Source organism: Equus caballus, chromosome 25 (assembly GCF_041296265.1).
Source record: "Equus caballus isolate H_3958 breed thoroughbred chromosome 25, TB-T2T, whole genome shotgun sequence".
Taxonomy (NCBI): domain Eukaryota; kingdom Metazoa; phylum Chordata; class Mammalia; order Perissodactyla; family Equidae; genus Equus; species Equus caballus.
Genome location: NC_091708.1, coordinates 14,637,366 through 14,657,173, shown reverse-complemented (window position 1 = coordinate 14,657,173; position 19,808 = coordinate 14,637,366). Strand labels below are relative to the sequence as shown.

General features: G+C 41.3%; 1 long non-coding RNA gene across 4 annotated transcripts in view; it reads left to right on the top strand.

The window, feature by feature from the left end:
• Positions 1-889: 889 nt before the first annotated feature.
• The window catches only part of LOC102147400 (uncharacterized), a 41,869-nt gene continuing 22,950 nt past the window's right edge, over positions 890-19,808 (top strand). The window contains exon 1 of one of the 4 annotated variants that reach the window (XR_002804091.2): positions 890-1,118. This is a non-coding gene — a long non-coding RNA (uncharacterized lncRNA). The remainder of the gene's footprint in view (positions 1,119-19,808) is intronic. The other 3 variants (XR_002804094.2, XR_002804095.2, XR_011432417.1) reach the window with 3 other exon arrangements.

Sequence of the window (19,808 nt, the reverse complement as noted above, 5' to 3'; positions counted from 1 at the left end):
CCCATCTCCCGACTTAAACATTTCGAAATCAATCAACAGGATTTATTAGTCCCTCGCTAGGGGATTTGCTCTGGTCTCCTGGCACACATTTGTCATGAAACGGTGTGCCGAAAGCCTGGACGACTGTGTGAGGGAGAGCCTTTTCTTCCTGGAAATGATGAATTTAAGTGTGAGTTTCTTGCCGAAAACAAAAATAAAAATTTATCAGAGTTCAAGTCTCCTAGTACCAAAGGTTGCATCTGACTGAAAGCAACCTCCTTTAGAAATGAATTTGGGAAGCGGAGAAAATATTCGAGTGAAGCAATGCAGACAGACAGGGTCCCCAGGTGGTTCGCTTGAATCAGATGTGACATTTTATTTCTTTGACCTGTCACAATCTTTGCGTGTGTGAGGGGGGCAGAGTAGGGGGGAGGATCCCATTGTCGACAGCACACATTTCAGAATCGAAGAAGCTTCGAGCTAGCACCAGAAACTTGAAAACAAAACTAAATATATATGACATGGGTGTATCTGTTCGCCTCCGCTTCCACTTCAGACAGGGTGGTGTGGAGAAGACCGTAGGAGGATGCTCCGAACGTTGACCGGGCAGAGAGGAACCAAGCCTCTGCGCTCGCTGCCCCTGGTTCCAATCCAGCCTCGGAAGGAAGGAGGGCGCTGCTACATTGTATCCATTCAGAGCTGGGGGGTGGGGGGAGCAGGACCTGGAGCCGCGCGGCGCTGACGCACGCGAGGCGCGTGATTGACGCAGGCAATGTTACTAAATTCGGCGGTTGGCCGGGCCCCGCTGCCGGCGCGCGCCGCAGATAGCGGAGTGGGTTCCCCTCGGTCACCCCCGCCCCTTCTCCATTCAGCGCGGCGCGGGGCGGGGCGGGGCGGGGCGCGCGGGGCGGGGCGGGGCGGGGCGGGGCGCGCGCGGCCGCGCCGGGATCCGGCCGCACCAAATATAGCCGGGCTCGGCTATTTTTAGCCGGGCCTCGGGCGCGAGCGCGCCGCGTGAGGGGGCGCCCTGACCCCGCCCGGAGTGCGGAGGGGGCGGGGGCGGAGTCGCCATCTTGGACTCGGCTCGACCCCGTCTGGTGACCGGCGACGCTGGGCCGGGCTCGGCGCAGGGGGTCGGGGTGAGTGGGTGTGAGCCGTGGGAGAGAGGGGGGCGCGGGCTGTGACGGGAGAGGAGGGCGAGGCGCGGGCGCGGGGCCCGAACGAGGCGGGGCGAGGGCGCAGGGCGCGCGGGGCGGGCGCACGTCTCGGACGGTGATCCCCGCCCGCCGGCGGGCCAGGCAGTCCTGCCACCCGGCGGCCCGGCCAGCCCCGAGCCGAGTGGGGGCGGAGCCGCCCGCGGCCACCACTTCCTGAGAGCCGGGGATACCCCTCCCGAACGTCACGGAGGAGCCGAGGCGGCGGTGGCGGCCCGGGGCTCATCCTGCACTTGCATCACGGGTGCAGCAGCAGCTGCTCTGCTCCTTTGTGGCTTTTTCCCCTGTTGAGTAACTGCTTTGTTAACTGAAAATACCATGACGGGCCAGTGTGATCACCAGCTCCAGACCTCAAAGAAAGTGAAGCTGTCAGGCAAGAAGAGGGAGACTCCCCTAGCCGGGTGCGATGGTATCTGGTGGGTGGGTGTGTAGAGAAGCACTTGACAGTTTCCACGTATTACTTCTTGCCCAATGCTTCACCCCCAAGAAGGTTTAAAAATACTTTTATTTCCATGCTGTAAAAATTTCGTGTGTTCTGCACCTCACCCATTCCCCCTTCAACTTGAGTTCTCATGCAGAATTGGAATCAGTGTAAAGCAGGAACCCTAAATTTAGGTACCGTTTTTAGGAAACAGGACATCTTTCAATGAATTTGTTGAATAAGCGACATTTTCTAAATGTTAGTATATAAAAGGTCCTTGCCCACTCAAGGTACTTCTAAGGTCCTTGCCCACAAGGTGCTATGAAGTTCCTAGCCTAGTTTGTTCATATGAACTGGGGTCCCTCAGTGACACTTTTAGATTCATATCCTTGTTTACCTTAAAAAAAAGAAATCCATTCCTGGCTGAATATCTCCAGGTTTAGCTTTTCTCTCTTTGAGTGGGTGTGTCTTTCTGGACATTTATGTCGGTTAATTCTGCGCTTCCCCCTCCCTCCACCTGCCGCGTTTAGATCCTTTCCTTCCTGAGAATTGGTCACCAATCTTTGTTCCTTGACTGCTGTTAGGCTGAGGGCTGTTGTGTGGTTGCGCTGAGCCAATCAGCTGGCTTAGTGCTCCTCGGGGTAGGAAACCGGACTGCCTGCTGGAGAGGTTCCAGTGGTCACTGATAAGTGGCAACATTTTTGCACTCAAATGGAAAGTCGTGAAAGCAGAGACAAGGCTGTCTTACAAACTGGGACACAGTCCTCTGCTTAATCCTGGAGCATATGCAGTTCTTTAGGTGACCTCCAACTGAATAAGTCATTCTTTTCTTTTTTTCAAATTAATACCTCTTGTTCTATGCTAGCTTTTCAAAAGTCTGACTTACTAGAAATCAGGCATAATACTGTTCTGTAAGGCATATGAAAGATGTCTGTTTCAGTAATCTAAATTACCTTTTCGATGACTTTTTTATTAAATGAAACTTGATACTTTATAATTAAACCTCTTCTTCTGGGAAAGCAAATACAATAAGACTACCTTAATCTGTGAAATGTTGAAAACTTACCTGGTTTGGTCCTTTTTCTAGAAGAGGGACATTCGTGTGTGGCCTAGTTTACACACACAAGGCAAAGAAAGCAGTTAGTTTCTGCTGTCATGATACTTATGGCAGCCAATCTATTAAAAACTCTTTCTGTGAAGTAACTATTACAGATTCACTGGGTAGCTACCTTTCATTTCATTTTGGTTTTGCAGGTATAGTCTGCGAGAAAGAGAGTGCTCTTTCTCTTGGAAAATAAAATATGAAATTTGAGGGAAATTTATTGTGTATGATATAAAGCAATTTAACTAGGTGGGATTTAAAAAATTGCTTTAAATGCTCTTCTGATTAAGTAATGACATAGACTCCTGTTGATTTTGCTAGTATGTAAAGAATGACTATGAGTCGTCTTAATGCAAAGATTGGGTGAGGAAGGGTGAAATAAAAATTCCAAGCCAGAAGTTGTTACCTAAGGTGAAAATAGGAAGGAAAAGTAAAAAATTGTGTAAGTACAAATTTTCTAGAATTAGTTTAGAAGTTCGATACTATATTGAAGAAGTCTGTATAAAATTTAGCAGCTTCAGTTGACATTGACTTCTACACTGAGGTCCTGGGCTCAGGAACGTGGGACTATTGTGGTAGCTTTCTCTCTGACCCACCTGCAGACCATCCCTTCTTATCAATTCTGTCCTTGCCAAATTAATCCTCCTAAAATGTGACTTTCGTTATATCATTCTTGGGCTCAAAACTCTTCAGCAGCTGGATAACGTCTCTACAATAAAACCCAAAAGCCTCCACTTCCTGGCCTCTTTATTTCCACAGAATTTCTCTCAGTCAAACTGGCGTCCTCACTGTTCTTCAAACATTCTTTCACCATCCCGCATGTGTTCCTAGTTTTCCTTTTTATGGCAGTCCCTTCTTCTCCTTCTCTGCTTATTGAAATCTGACCTGTCCTCTAAAACTAGCTCAAGAAATGAACTCAGATGGTTCGTTATTCTTAAGTTCTTATTTTGCTGCCTTCTTTCTGTGCTCTTATGTCCAGAGCTTATTCTCCTGTCAAACGATAAGCTTCAGAAGCCTGCCTCACACATCTTGGAGATTTCTGTGGCCCCTAAGTTTAACATAGCTCGTAAATGTCTGTAAGATATTCCCACATCTAAATTTGAATATGAATAGAGAGCAGCCACGATGTAAGTAACAAATTGTATGGACTAGGATATTCTTGGCGAGAATGGACACACATGAGATCACGCATCAGTTGTCTTTACCCCAACTCCTGCTGCTCCCGATGAACACACCTTGTCAGCGAGCCGGCCGCAAGCACAGACAGCTGCATGGTGAGACAAGGAAACTGCATGCAGCTTGGTGTGTGCCTCTTACATCTGCGTAGGAAGATTTGCTATGATTTTTTTTTCCTGATAGACTTTTGGTTTGACTCTCATTCTACCTTCTTTCTCCCTCTGTTTTCACTTTCTCTTATGCTACTTTCAGTGATGAACTGGATGCTGTAGGCTAGGAAATGTTAATATCAGCTTCTTTTGAAAAATTTCTTAAGGTTGAGAAAATTGAGAACCATCTATGTATATGTATAACCAGTTAAATATAAAAATTCTTGAATCTCATACTTCTTCCAAAATATATTTAAATAGATTTGTATGGCAGTATATATATGCAGAGGTAAGCTAGGCAAAGAGATTTTGGGATTATGATTTGTTAGAAATTTTAGAGAGAGGCCCATGTGACTTAAAATACTAAAATTTACTCTAACGAAGAAAAAGTAATATAATAGATCAGGAAAGACTTTCTATGTTATAGAAAATTTTGGAAAAGAGTAAAAACTCAAGATGGAAAGATTGCTTGATAGTGTAAGTGCTAATAACATTTTAAAATCTTATTAATATTTTTCTATCCATTAGTAAATAATAGGACAGGCTTGCGTTTTGGTTAAAAAGATTGTTTCGTATTCATGTTTTCCCCAGTCGCTGGTAAGCTCTGGGAGACCACAGTGATTTGGGGAGAAGACTTAGTAGTCTTGTGTGATAGTCTTGTTCAGGATATTATATATGCCTATGAAATAAGGTCTGTGTTTGAGCTAGTGTCGATAGATGAAGTAAATATCTTTTTCCACATATAACCCTTTCCCTTCACCTAACTCTGAAAAAAAAAGAAGATTGCCTCAGGTGTACAAATTCAGTTCCTTCAGCATCTTCTCCAAGAGTGGGATGCTGTATTTCACAGAGAGCACTAGATTGTTTCTCAGAGGCCTGGGTCTGGCTTTGCTGCCATGAAGCTGCCCAACCTTGGATTAGTTAATTAATTTTTTGGGGCCTTAATATCTCCATCTCTAAAATGATAGGGTTGTGCTTGCCGTATGATCTTTAAGGCTCTTTCAGGTTCTAAAGTTGAATGCTTTTTTAGGCTGGCTAAAAGTTGTGAATCTTGAGTCACCTCTGGCCTGGTCTCCTGTCCTTACGTGATTGCTGCAGTCAGGAGGCTTCTTGACTCTTTTGTGTGTAACACTTGTCGTTATGGTAGTACTATTATGTTAAACTGCTCTGGCCTGCATGATAATTAACTGTAGTCATTGAGTGAGATCTTGGTGGCCTGAGAGGGTTAATGTACTGCCAGCTTCACAGCCTTCTCCTGTGCATAACGTGGAAACAGGCAGAAAGCTGGATAGTCCAAAAGTCATTTTATATTTAGCTTTGGAATTTTTTTTGTATATTCACTCGAATATGGGTGAGTCACAAATTGACTTCATGCAAAGTAGTAAACTTTATTGGAGTGGATTCTGTTGTTTGCCCCTCTTCAGTTCCTCTCTGGTCTTCCCTGCATGCTAGGCATAAGCCATTTCTTCTTGACAGTAGCAGCTGAGGCAGAACTGTCCTTTCTGCGTTTTCTAGAGAAGGATTGGTGATGGGGGGTTGCAGGTCTTTATATTGCCTTTTAGAGTGTGAGTAGATTGAGAAAGTGAAATATTAAGAAGGCAGGTCAAAAGGAAAGTACGAAGTAGGTATTAAGTTGAAAAAATGTTGGCAAATCAAGCAGGAATCAATTTGGTTTGTAAACTTGTTAGGTTTGCAGTTGGGTACATCCTTATGAATAAATAAGAGCAGGCTTTATAGGCATTGGGATATACCTGAGCTTTACCACATTGCAGGTTTGGATAGTAAAAACATGGCTTGTCCATTAATTTAGGGCTTTTTTTAAATGCCTGTTCTACATATTTAGGTTTCTGGTTTCCTGCTTAGTTCGTGTAGTTAGTAGCTGATTCTGATTTTTTACCATAGTACATTTTCTAGTATTTATTCCGCATGTTTATAGTTCACTACTGGAAAAATTCCTTCCTAACATCTGTTCTGAATTAGTTTCCTTTTCCAGTTATGTTTTCCTGTTTTATCAATTGTAGCCATGAGAATAGGAAGCTATATTTTAAAGATTTATGCTATGTAAGCTTAGTAAAATTGCGATAAACTACCTCGTAATTTCTGAAAATGATTGTCTTATTTTAAATTCACATGTCAAATCACTATTTTCACTTTTTTTTTAAACAATAGAATTAACTGGATGCAATTTGAAATCCATTTACCATAGTTTCATAGCATTTTATAATTGTCAGTTGGCATTTTAGTGACTTTATATTTCAAAAGTTTTTTGAGACAAGCCTCTATCTCTAAATCTTTTAAAGTGACTTTTTGTTTAAATTATTTTGGCCTTATTTATTTTGGGGGATGAATTTATTGAGCACTTAAGGCAGTTCTTGGCACAGGCTGGGAGCTCTGTAAACATTTGATGAATGAGTGAAAGCAGTTTTCAAGAAGCTTTATTCAGAATACTCCGTTTTCTTTCTTTAACCAGCCTCGTGGCCTGGTGAACTTTTCTGAGAGTTTTTCTCAGTGGTTAGACATACGAGAGGAGTAGAGAAGGCCAGCTGTCCCCCACCGTGCTGTTGTTCCTACATTCCCCTGTCCCACCATTGCCCCTAATCCCCAGAGCCTTCTGGTTGCCCGTTTTGAGGGCAGTACCCCTGAGCTACACCGCTCTGTGACGTCTGTTGTGGACTAAGAGCCAATTCAGCTGTCCTAAGGAATTGTACCACCTTTTGACCCCAGATAGCCCCAAGAATTAATCTCTGGCTTATCTCTTTATTTTGATGTGTCACTTTTGCTATGATACTGTCACAAGATTGTGTTCTTCCTTCTGGTTTTCATGTCTCTGCCCTGGGCATATACAACCTGTTCTAGTCGTCAGATTTCCGACTGTAACCCTCACTTTGCTTTCCAGTTCCGGATGCTACTATTCACGGCCTCCAAGTGACAGCCACTTATCTCCCATCTGTCACTCATAGACTGAGGGCCCAAATGGAGACTATAATCTAGGAGCTTGAATTATATCCACTAGCATTTAACCTATTAAACGTTTTAAGATTTAACTTTTGAAAAGGTAATGCCTTCACATGATTCGAGCAACAAAATGTTTAGAAATGAAGTTTTCCTTCCACTCTGTCCTCCATCTACTCAATTCCTATCCTTCCAGAGTTTGTAAATGCATATCCAAACCAATACAGATATGAATTCTGTTTTCCTTTTCCTTTTTTTGTGCGAATGGAAGCTAATAGGTATTATTCTGCCTTTTTCACTTAACAGTGTATCTTGGAGTTTTTAACATAACAGTGGAAAAATATCCAAGATATATTTCACTTTAATAATATATCTTGGAGATCTCTTCCACGTCTTTGTGTAAGTATAGTATCATTTATTTAACCAGTTCCGTATTGATGGACATTTGGGCAGTTTTCACTCTTTAGCTATTACAAACAATGCTGCAATAAATATTTTTGTTACACAGATTATTTCACATTTGTGCAAATATATTAGTAGGGTCAATTCTTAAAAGTGGAATTACTGACCACAGAGTATATCTCACAGTAGTTTTCTAGATGCTACCAAATTGCCCTCCATAGAGGTTGCACAGTTTACACCCCCACCGGAAATGGATGAGTGTGCCCGATTATCCATAGTCTTGCCAACAAAATGTCTTATTGAGCTTTTGAATTTTTTCCAATCTGATAGGTGAAAAATGTTATCTTAGAGCATTTTTTATTTCTATTTCTCTCATGAGTGAGTTTGAATATCTTTTCATATGTTTAAAAGCCATTGATATTTCCTTTTCTGTGAAGTGTCTCGTATCCTTTGCTTAGTTTGGGGGAGGTTGTTTAAAAATCACCTTGTAGCCCACGTTTATAATATGGAGATCTGCCTTTGGTAATACGAGTTGCAACATTTCGCCCCCAGTTTGTCATTTGTCCTTCATCTTTGCTTATGGTGTTTTTGCTGGGTAGATTTTTTTTAAAATGTAGTTGAATTTGTCCGTCTTCTCTTTTATGACTTCTGGATTTTGTGTCAAAGTTAGAAAAGCCTGCCCCACTAGAAGGTTATAACAGTTCTCTCATATTGTCTTCTACTACATTATGGTTTCCATTTTACACTTAAATTTTTGACCCGTTTTTCTTGGTGTATGGTGTGAGGGATAGGTCCAGCTTTATTTTTCCACCTGGTCACTCAGTTGCCCCAACACCATTTGTGAGCAGTCTGTGTCTACGTTGTTTTGCTTCTTGCCAAAAACAAGACGAATTTGATTCATCTACCTTTTTTCTCACCTACTTTGCTGTGACTGAATATAAACACAGTTCTCTGTTTTCCTGCCTGTAGAATGCCTTTCCTTAGAGGCTAAGGTGTCTTCACCGTGTTCCCTCCCCGTTTCCCTTGGCAACACCACCGGCCTGGCAGCCAGTTAATATTTGAATGATTACCCGGTGCTCGGAGAGCTCTCCAGGATTTCACATTGAGCAATAACTGGCCCAAAAGAAATCTTAACTGTGATCAGGTTCCCTAGAAGGCTGTTCAACCCAGAGATGTCTTCTGGCTCCCTATGCATACTAACCCGCTGTCGCAGAACCCGCAGTCCACTGCCTGGGCCCTTCACTCCGAGCAGTCCAATTCACATTCCTTCCCTCTCTGCAAATTCATCTCTTCTGCCACCTCTGCTTTGTCTGACAGCGTGGGATATTGCCTTCTCTGATTTGGATTGGGAACCATAATGTGCCAGAAAAGTGGTTTGGATTCCCCACGATGCAGTGGCCAGCTCCAGAACCTCATTTACTTGGAAAGTGATTGTGGCTGAATTATTTGGGAAACATACGTCCTCAATTTGAACCTCAAGCAGATTAAGTTTTTTCCTCTAGGGAACATAGGGAAAACCCCAGCCTTATCCTTTGTTCTACCTAGGGGAGCGTGTCCAAGCAGGCAGATGAAACTGAATTTACTTGATACCCTTACTAGCACTTTCTGAGCTCCTTGGGATAGTTTTACAGCTCCTTGATAAAAGACTTCCTTCTCCTTTGAACCGTTGCCCCCAGTGATCTTTCTCTTTCAGACTTTTCCCAAGCATCGTGCCATCTTGCCTGGTTTTTATTATTGAACCTTTTTGGGGGATCCTATTTCTTATTTCTGCCTTCAGACTTTTCCCTGATGGCTGGTAGTATATTCTTTGTCTAATGCCAATTTGATTTAAAGTTATTTTGGCCAAAACCAATTTTGAGCAAATACAGTTCAGTTGAAATCAAGCTGGTCAACTGGACAATTTGGTTAAAACAATGATTTGATAAAAAATGAATATCCTAAGTTACTAGTTTTTGAGTAGTGGTAGTTTTAGTATATTATGGGGTCATTAAATACTTTTGGTTCATTTTCTAGAGTTTTTCTCGTTTTTCTTTTATATTTCACATTGATTTTCAGCTACAAGAGCACTTTGTTGCTTGTGATGTCAAAAAGTTAAAACCATCTAGCTGCCCAACAATTGGAGAATATTTGGACAAGCTTGATCTTAACTACAAGGCAATAAGAAGTTAATTGGAACAACCAAAACATCGAGCGATAAGATAAAAACATTTTCGTTTATTGTTTTTTTTTCCCCTCGTTAAAAAGGCAGTGCATGTGCGGTACAGGACACTCGGAAAAATGCAGATAAGGAGTAGAAGGACAAAAGAAAAAAAGCCATTAATTCATTCACTGAGGAATAACCACTCTTGTCCTTCCCTGTCTTTTCAAATGCATTTTATACACATAAACTCTGCACTCTGTTTGTAATCTGCCATTATTTAAGCATTCTCCAATTATTGATTAGTCACTTTTGTCCGGGATTAGGTTTTGCTTCTTTCTGCCTTTTGTCTTGCAACTGTGGGCCAGTCTATCTTAACTGGGAGTGGATTGCCATTCTCTTTTTCCTTCTGTCCCTCAATCCAGGCTTGGTTCACGTCCAGCCTGGGCCCCAAAGACCCCACCTGCCTCCCTTAAGTGAGACAGTTTGTGGGTGAAGCCATTCTGCCAAGCCTTTCTATGGACTTACAAAAGGGGCCCGGTTCCAGAATTCTAGTGGAACTCTCAAATTATATGTAAAATAATTTTTGGAGTTCATACTTGGTTTATCTTATGTGTAGATGTATGTAAATTAGATGGGGAGAGTGAAGTGAGGGTGGACATTAGGTAGAGTCCCCACTACAGTAAAAATAAGGAAGCCCTGCAGCAGAGGAATCCATTATCATTGGAGGGAAATTATTGAAAGGGAGTTTTTCTAAATCAGAGTTGGGAAAAATATGCTGTGTCTTGTGCCCAAACCCAAGTCCGTGGTAGATATCACTAATCAGTCGTGGCACTATTTCTTATTGGGTCCAAACTCAGCTTTGGATCGTCTTTGAGATGGGGTGCTAGGTAGCTCCATCTGCCGGAGTTTCTGTGGCAGACAAACCTACTTACCATTCTTACTCTAAAATATTGCATTAAGGTTTTTTTTTTTTTAAAAAAAATAGTAGATTGAACAAGAGAGTTATAATAAAATGTTTTATCTCTGATAAATAAGTTTATGATGATAAATATGAGATGTGAGCAAAGAGTAATTATCTGAATCTCAGGCAAAGCACTTGCCTCATAGTTAAGATCATGGAAACAAGCATAATTGAATTATAGGTTTGTTATGGAGTAAAAACAATGTCACAGTAATACTCATCATTCTAAATTGCCCATGGTCATGGTGATTGACTTGCCAGCATTCATTACACCCCAGAGGATTAGTCTGAGCAACCATAGTTAATCCCATTTCCTTTACCAGTGAAGGGTTGGGAATGGCCTGTAAGCTATTCTGGCCAATGAGCTGTGAAGGGAAGTCCTAGAGGAGGGTCAGAGTGCCTCCGGGAAAGGGTTTCTTGTCCCTAAAAAGATATGAAAGAAAGGGGTGGTGCCTCTTCTTCCTCTGATGATGTTATGTCTGAATATGATGGCTAGAACTGCTCAGGCCGGCTTAAGACAGTGAGAGGAACTGGCTTTGGATGAAGCTCATCTAGAAGATGGCAAAACAGAGAGAGAAGAAACCTGAGCCCTCCATGACCTTTCTGAACTGCTGATTGTATTGTACTTGGTCTGCCTTACCTCCGAACTTCCAGTTCTGAGAGATAATACAGTTCCTTATTGTGTAAGCCAGTGTGATTGTCACTTGCAGCCAAAAGCATTCTGAGTGGTATATACACTTTGTCCCAAGGAGGGTCACATCAGATGGTTTTGATTTTATTCTGAAGATTTATCGGGGTCCTTCCCTCCCCTGTTTCCTGGCTTCATAAAGTGGGTGCATGTTCTAATTGGCCACTTCTTGTCTCAGTCTTCTCCAGGGCGCTCTGCCTTAGACTAGAGTTCTTCACAGAAAGCAGCAAGGAACCGGCCAGCACCCACCATCTCTTCTGGAGCCTTTTGGATTGTTTGAATGTCTGGTGGTGTGACTGCTCTTGTTTGTTGTTCATCCTTCTGATTGTGATTCTGATTCTGATTTCTTGCTTTCGTCCTGGTCCATGCTCTTGCATATTTTGCATCTTAAGTCTGGCCTCAAGATTGTTTAATAGATTTATTTCCCTCTTTTCCTTCTCTCCTCTGCTCCTCTTTCCTTTCTCTCTCGCACTCACTCCTTCCATACTTTGTGACTTTACTTAGGGTCAGTGGGGACAATTCTAAGCAGATGTATGTGATCTTTGCCAGAAGTAATGAGTTAAGTTAAATGAGTAGTCAGACAGTTATTTGCTCTAGACTGGTGTGGTAAAGAGGAAGAGTAGGTGAGCACTTGGCCATTTTCTCATGGCGTAGAGTAAGTAGCACCAGAAATGACCTAGGGGTCGGGGCACTTGAGTCTTCATTATGGCTTCACTGTTTGCTACCTGAAATCTTGGGCAAGTCACTTAAAGACATTGAGTTTCTTCTTTGAAATTTGTTACTAGTTCTGGGCTGATTTTTTGGCATAGTGTTGTTATGATTCAGATGAAACTCTATGAACATGGGAAATGAAAAAACTTTGGGGAAAAAAGAATACTCAAGCTTGGTTGGATTTTCTGGTTATTTTCTGGTGAACTAATGTCAAAGTGTCTAGAATCAGGTCTGTGTAGCTTGTAAGTCTGTTTGTAAAAAGGCAATGGAGTATGATGTGGGATATATTAATAAAAGTAATTAGGGATTGAAGCTAAAATCTTTGTGGCAACTTACAGCCTGGAATAAAAAGAAAGGGCCACACAACATGAAGGGGAACTAAAGGTCAGGATGTTGATCTTGAGGCTTATTTCTAGTTCAACCAGAAATTCTGGTGAGCCAAGATAGGGGAAAGAGAAACCAACAGAAGAAACACCCCCTCTAGTGGCGAGGGGCCAGATTCTACGCTAGATTGTGACGATGGGTGAGTGGGGAGGGGATGACTTCCTAGGATGTTTCAGGTTCTGAAGAAGAATTCTGAAGATCTAGAGTTAGACTCTTAGGGAAGATCTTTAGCTCCAGCTTTCTTTATCTAGAGAGTCAGCACATTTCAAGAATAAGTAGTACCTTGGCACTCTTGTGTGGGGTCGATTGTCTGAAAAACGTAGAGGCTGCAGTTGTTGGAAGAGGTTCAGGGTTCACTTTCTTGTAGGCCATTTATTTAGAGATCATGAAATTAGGAGGCCACTGTGGCTAAGCTTTTTATTGATCTGAGATGATACAGTAGGTACCTTTATAAACCCATTTGTAGGGGGATAAAGCTTATATTTAAAGTTATGGATAATGCCATAGAGTAGTATTTGTCTATATTCATATAAAATAATGGCTGTGGATTTCCTAAGTATGATTTTTGATTTGAAAATTTTAGTGGTGATCCCAAGAATCAAACGTTTAATTTGCATCTCAGAAGTGATTTAATTGCTATCTATGGGAAGGTAGTGAAGTTAAGCATATTAAAATGACATATTACCCACAGTTCAGTGGCTTGGTAGGAATACCTAATGCATTCTTGAAGGACACCTTGTCTTAAGGATGTGTATTGTTGATGATGATAATTGCAAGTGATTTTTACATTTATAAATCTCAGTCCATTGAAGTTTTTACCATTTCAACTTCTATTTAGGAATAATTCTTTTAAGTTTACTTAAAGAACTCTGAAGAGGCAAAATTTCAGAGAATAAAGTCTTTATGGTGCTCTGTGTTAGATCTAAGGAAGATTTGAATGCCATTCAGCTCCAGTATAGAAAAGAATGATTAAGGCATGAGAAAATAAATTTTGGTACAAGACTGCATTACCAAAGTGCCATTTCATTATTTTTAATGTCAAACTTCCTCGCCCTGAAGGAAAGAAATTTGAACCTTGCAGTAGAATCAGCCTCTCAATAATTTGGAATTTGTTTGGTGATGTTTCTTGTGAAATAAAAATGGAAAAATTCTCTGGAAAATACAAAATAGTCTAAAAAGTACCATGGATAAAGTGAGATTATAGAGTTATGAAATTAACTTTTGTCCATAACTTGTGGAACTAATATCCTTAGTTTATGGTTATACTTCATAAATATACTTGACTTCAGGAAAGAAGAACTAAGTCTGGCAGTAGATCAGGATCCGTGTATTGTGGAAAACCAGAAACAAGAGGAAGAGGGTATTAATGGTTCATTCTTAGCTGACAAAAATTCAGTATGTAATAATTAAGATCAGTTAGAGAAAGAATTACGATTGTGTTAAGTGAGTGTGCAGATGTTGTTGAAGGCCAGTCAGTTAGAACTGATGTGTTAATATATGTGGGGCAATAAACCAATCAGATGGTCTCTGCTAAATTAGGGTGACAGGAGTGGAAGATGTCTGAAGGAGGTGAGATAGATGATGAGGTTAGTGGTAATCAGACCTTCTTCCTTAAATCCCAGCGCTAAAGAGGTACTCTGTACATTAGTGATAGCTTAATTCTATAGATAAAATTTGGTGTTAGAAATTGCTAGAATGTTGGCATTGCTGAGATTAGGCAAGTATTGATTTGCCTGAAGGGTTGCATCAAGTGGGCTTGAATAAAGAGCCCAGGTTCCACAATACACCGCTTTTGAAATTGCAGATAAAGTCTAATAATTCATATTTGTATAGAATTTTACAGTATTGTAAGTGTTTTCACACATATGGTCTCATTTGATTCTTATCAGAATCCTGGGGCATAGGAGCACAGATTTGATTACCCCAGTTTTACACATAAGACAGTGGAGACTCAGGGAGGCTAACAGACTTACTAAGAGCAAATAGGGACTAACTGACGGAGTGGGCCTTGAACCCAGGACTCCTTAGGAAAATGCCTTCGTTCACTGTGTTGGTTTCCCATGGTTGCTGTAACAAATTAGCACAAACTAGGTGGCTCAAAACAACAGAAATGCATTCTCTCTCAGTTCTGGAGGTCACAGTCCAAAGTCCAGGTGTGGGCTGTGCTGCACTCCCTCTGAGGCTCCCGGAGGGAATCAGTTCTTTGCCCCTTTTACTTCCTGATAGCTGCTGGCATGCCATGACTTGTGGTTGCCTCACGCCCATCTCTGCCTCTGTGTTCATGTAGCCGCCTCCTTTTTCCCGTGTCTTTTCCTCTTCTGTCTGTCTCTGACCTCTCTTTGCGTTTCTCCTATAAGGACTGACTTTGACTCTACTTGTCGTTGGATATCGAGGGCACACCTCGATAAACCAGGGTGACTTCCTCATCTTGAGATCCTTAATTACATCTGCGAAGACCCGTTATTCAAATAAGGTAATATTCACAGGTTCCAGGCATTAGGACACGGACATATCTTTTCTGGGGCTACCATTCACCTTTCATTATATGCCATTTAATTCTATATCTTTCTCTTGGATCGAAGAAATAATCTTCCATCTGAAGATGGGCGGTGGACTAGGGAATTTTTAGTTAGTATCTAGAGAGGAACATTTATAGTATTTCTGGTTGGTGCCAAGTGCTTAGTAACTAGAACTGAGGTAGAGTCATGCACTGCCTAATGATGTTTTGGTCAATGGCAGGTTGCATATACTACGGTGGTCCCACAAGATTGGTACCACATAGCCTAGCTGTGTAGTAGGCTATCCCATGTAGGTTTGTGTAAGTACACTCTAGGATGTTTGCACACAATGAAATTGCTTAATGATGCATTTCTTAGAATGCGTCCCCATTGTTAAAGTATCTCATGACTGTAATTAATGCAAGAGTTCCACCAAATTGTTGTGCTAGCTTTTGCATTCACAGAACTATAACAAATAGGACTAAATTAAGTTAAAGTAACATCTGACTATTCATGATTAACAATATTAAAAATTGGCTTCTTTTGTTTTTTTCTGTAATTGGGCTAAAAGGCATGTGTGTGTGTGTGATGCATTTTGCTAATAACGTCAGTCAGTATGATCAGTTTCTTGCATCCCCTGGGCATTCTCATTTGGGTTATATGAATCAAGATCCATGTATGTAAACCCTTTGAGGGAAGGGACTTGGTGTGTCTTGTTCACACTTAGATCCCCATTGTAGTTCCTGACACGTAGGTGTGCTCAAATCTGAATGTGCTGAATGCCTGAAATAACTTATGACACACAAATCAGGCAGCCACAAGTCCCATACTAGTTTGCTTTTTGGAGGGTCCTCAATGGCAACATCAATAAGATCTACTCATCATAGGAGAGTCCTCACTGGCCCTAAAAGGTTCCTCTCTGAGTCCATTCACTCTTGACAGGGCCTCCAACTTTTTCATTTCTGATAATCTTGAGCTCCAGGCCAAAAACTGTCATTCTTTCCCTGTTCGCATTAATAGAAATTAATCAGTGAGATTCCTCCTGCCCGTCAGTTCACTTCTCACCAGCTTGGGCTCAGGCACCGTTAGAGGCGTCGGGGCGGCCTGGCTGTGCAGCTCTTCAGGTCGTAGTGCTGTGAGCTGCGCTCTGGGAGGGCTCAGGCTCCTGTCCTCTCTGAAGTCTGCCAAGTTTTCACTCTGATAGAGTTAACACACGTCCAGTGATTCGAACTCTGTGCCAAACTCTTCCGTGTGTTATCTCAAGTGCTGCTTCCAGCCAGCCTTAGAAGCCAAGTGCGTCATTGTCCCTATTTTACAGAAGCACAAAGAAGCTAAGTAACTTGCCCAGGTTCACACCAAGATTTGAACCCAGGTAGTCTTACTTCAAGCCTGTGTTCTTATCCGTGTCTGATGCCAGCTTCACGCTCATTTGTTTCTAAGTGACTTGTTCTTTCTTTACATGTTTTCTGCATTAAACTTCAGAAGTTTTGCTGGGATGTGTCTTCGTGTGTCCCTTGTCGTCTGTCCTGCCCTAGTGAGCGCTTTGACCTGACGACTCCAGTCTCCTTCTGAGGGAACTTGTCCTGTGCTGTGTTTTGATTGATTATTGCTTTCTCCAGCATGGAGAACTACTTTTATTTGCAATTAAGCCTCCGAGACCTGCCCTCTAGTTCTCTTTTCTTTTTGTTCAGGAATTCCATTTCTTTTCATTTTGGCCTAGGTTGTGTGATAACTCATTCACTTACTTTCCCAGATAGCAAATTTGTTTCTTCAGAAGGAGCTGTTCTACTTTTTACTTTCTCACTTGAAATTTAAAACTTAGAAATCATGTTTAAAGAATTTCAAGTTTCTTATTCAACAGCATATAAAAATGCCAGGACCAAGTAGACATGGTTTATTTTAGAAGTGAGGCTATTTCAGCATTAGTAAGTATTAACGTAATATATCATCTTAATAGATCAAAGAAAAAATTCTTAGGATCATTTCTACAGATATTGTAAAGTTATTTATTTGATAAATCAGTACCCATTATTAATTTAAAAAACCCCAAAAAGGAAAAACAGAGAAAAAGACAGCTCTTGGCAATGCATGAAATGAGGGATATTTTCTTAACAGCTGTTGTCATACTTGACATTGAAATACTTAAGCAATAGTCCTCTGAACTATGGATCTGGGGTTTTCTATAAAAAAGGGTATCTTGGTATATTAGTTAGGGTAAAGCAAGATGTTATAACACACAGCAACTTTTCAGCAGCTTAATATGATAGAAATTTATGTCGCCCTCCTGTGATCATCCAATGTGGATGTTTCTGGTTATGAGACCATCTTTCTCTGTGTGGTGGTTCAGGGACTCACGCTCCTTGCATCATGTGGCTCTGCCGCTTCCTAGGGCCTTGAAATCTTGTGTTTCCAGCTGGTGGAAAGGCAAAGGTAAGGTGGAGAATGCACTCTCTCCTCTCAGTTACTTTGGCCTGGATGTGACACACATCATTTCTGTTCACATTCCCACATTCCATTGGCCAGACAAGTGACCTCAGCTGTCTATAGGGGGTGTGTGTTTGGGGGGAAGGGAGTGGGAAATAGTATCTGGCCAGGCAGCTACAGGTAGGGAGATAGAGAGGCATTCTCATTGGTAGTTAGCAGGAGAACTGCCTGAATGGAAGACACTGTGGTCCTATCTTTCAAATTTTAAAATGTACATATAATTTGACCTTAAAACTCCACTTCTGGCAGTTTTTCCTGCAGATATATTCACAAATGTATGCATATTTACATTTTAAGGATATACTTAGCAATACTGTAATAGCAAAAGATTGGAAATATTTGCAATGTCCGTCAGGGTCTGGGTGAATAAGTTATTGTCTATCCATACGGTGGAGCACTCTGCATGATATGTGATATGCCTGTTTCCTGGGGAGAGAAAAGCAAGGTACAAAACTGGGTGTGCACACCTACCATTTATTTAGAAAGAAATATATCCACGTGTGCTCATGTATTCATAAAGTATGTATGGGAGGGTCACAAGAAACTGGCAACAATGGTTGCTTCTGGTTGAAACTATAAGGTTATGGGGGGGTGGGATGGAAGGGAGACATGCTTTTCCTGAATATTCTTCTATACCTTTTGATATGCGCTATTTAAATAAATACAGTTAGGCGCAGAAGTGTAGTAAATAACAGAGAAAGATGGTTGTAATATATTGTTGCCTGAAAGAAGCTTCTGACTGAAAAGAATGTACAATATGGTCTCATTTTTATAAATAAATAAATTCTTAAAATGGCATATACAAAAATATAATGGTTTATTTGTGATTTTTTGCTCATCTGTATTTTTTGATTTTTTGTAATGAACATCTATCACCTTTGTAATTAAAAATAATTATAAAAATAGAAAAAAAGACAACGAAAACTTTTCCTGGGAGTCCCAGATAACCCTGCCATGAAATCTTCCCTCATTTCTCCTGTTAAGATTAATGAATGCCTCTTTTTTGCTTCCATGCTACATTTTTCATACATTCATCACACTCTGAATTGCATTATCATGTACACATTTGGCTCATCTACTTTGTGCATTCTTTAAGGGCCTGGATCCTACCAAATTCATCCAGGTATCCCTGTCTGTGCCAAGAATAGTGTCTTTCCCATAACAGGTGTGTGGTAAATATTGAGTTAGTGCTTAAAGCCAGGAGCACAATGAGTAAAGTGGTTGTGAATTTTGTTCTTGTGTGATGCAGCCTGTTTTCAATACTGTACCAGATTCACTAGCTCTTTAGTAATGACAGTGGCTTATTATTAGATGCAGTGCAAAGCATGTGGCCAAAAGGTTTCCTTTCTAAAATAATATTGGTTGCCTCCAGGGATCTCTATCTCTGTATCATAAATTAGTTAGTGTGGGTCTGTTATAGAAATATATGTAGTAAGAAATGATGGAAAGTTAAATAAGAGAATAATCAAACTGCTGATGACATGGTCCCTGCTCTGATGCAGGTGAGACACTCCTATCTGCCTGGTATTTTAATTTAGAGCAGTTTCCTCCTCATTTTCTTTGCATACTATTTTCCTTTTCTCATTTCTATCCTTTTGCACACTTAGCTGTATTTTTGATGTGGTTATCAGAGGTGAATTATGGAGGAATGAGAAGAAATACAAGTAAGAGAATTGGGAGCTGATAACATTACTTGCAGCAGTAAGCTTTTTAAATTGAAAATTGCTTGAGAATAGATTTGATGGTCTGGGTTCTCTGCCATTCCCAGTTTTGTTGCCCCATGACCTTATCCTCCATGTTTCTTCCCTATGTTCTAGTCCCAGAGGTTTACATATTATACCCCAAAAGTTCTTCATAGGGCCTTTCCTCAAACCTTTTCTTACTGGGAGGTCCGCTGTGTGTATCCATTGATTCAAGTGTTACCTTCCCGTAAACAGCCGATTCAGATGCCCCCTCCCCAAAGAAGTCATCCTAGACCCTCCCAGTCAATTCCACTCTTTACTCCTTCTTCCATTCAGTTCTGATACCTCCATTTAAGTACTGATTACAGGCTGTTCATTAATTTGTTCATTTACTCTGTACATACTCATTGAGTGTCTACACTGCATGTGTTGTTCTGGGAGCTAGGATAAGAGACCACTAAGGCAGTCTGTCCTCAAGAAGCTTACAGAAAGCAGAGGTGGCAAATAAGCAGAACAGTTTCAGTGCCATGTGATAGGTACAACAGGTATGTGCAGGGTTCTGTGGGAGCATAGAGAAGGAGCATCTCATCCTGCAGGGGATGGGGAATTCCAGAAGGATCTGAGTTGAATATTGAAGTTGGAGAAACAGAGGGTGGGAAGGGAATTTTGCAGACTGATGGAACCCGTGCATTGTAGGTCATGGAGATGTGAAATGTCTTGCATGTCTGAGGAATGATAATAGCTCAGTTCATGCTGGACTGTGGAGGGGGAAGTGGCAAGAGATGAGGCCAGAGAAGAAAGAAGGGTTGGAATTGTGATGGACCTTTTGTCCCAAGCTGGGGATTTGAGCTTCCTGAAAGCAATG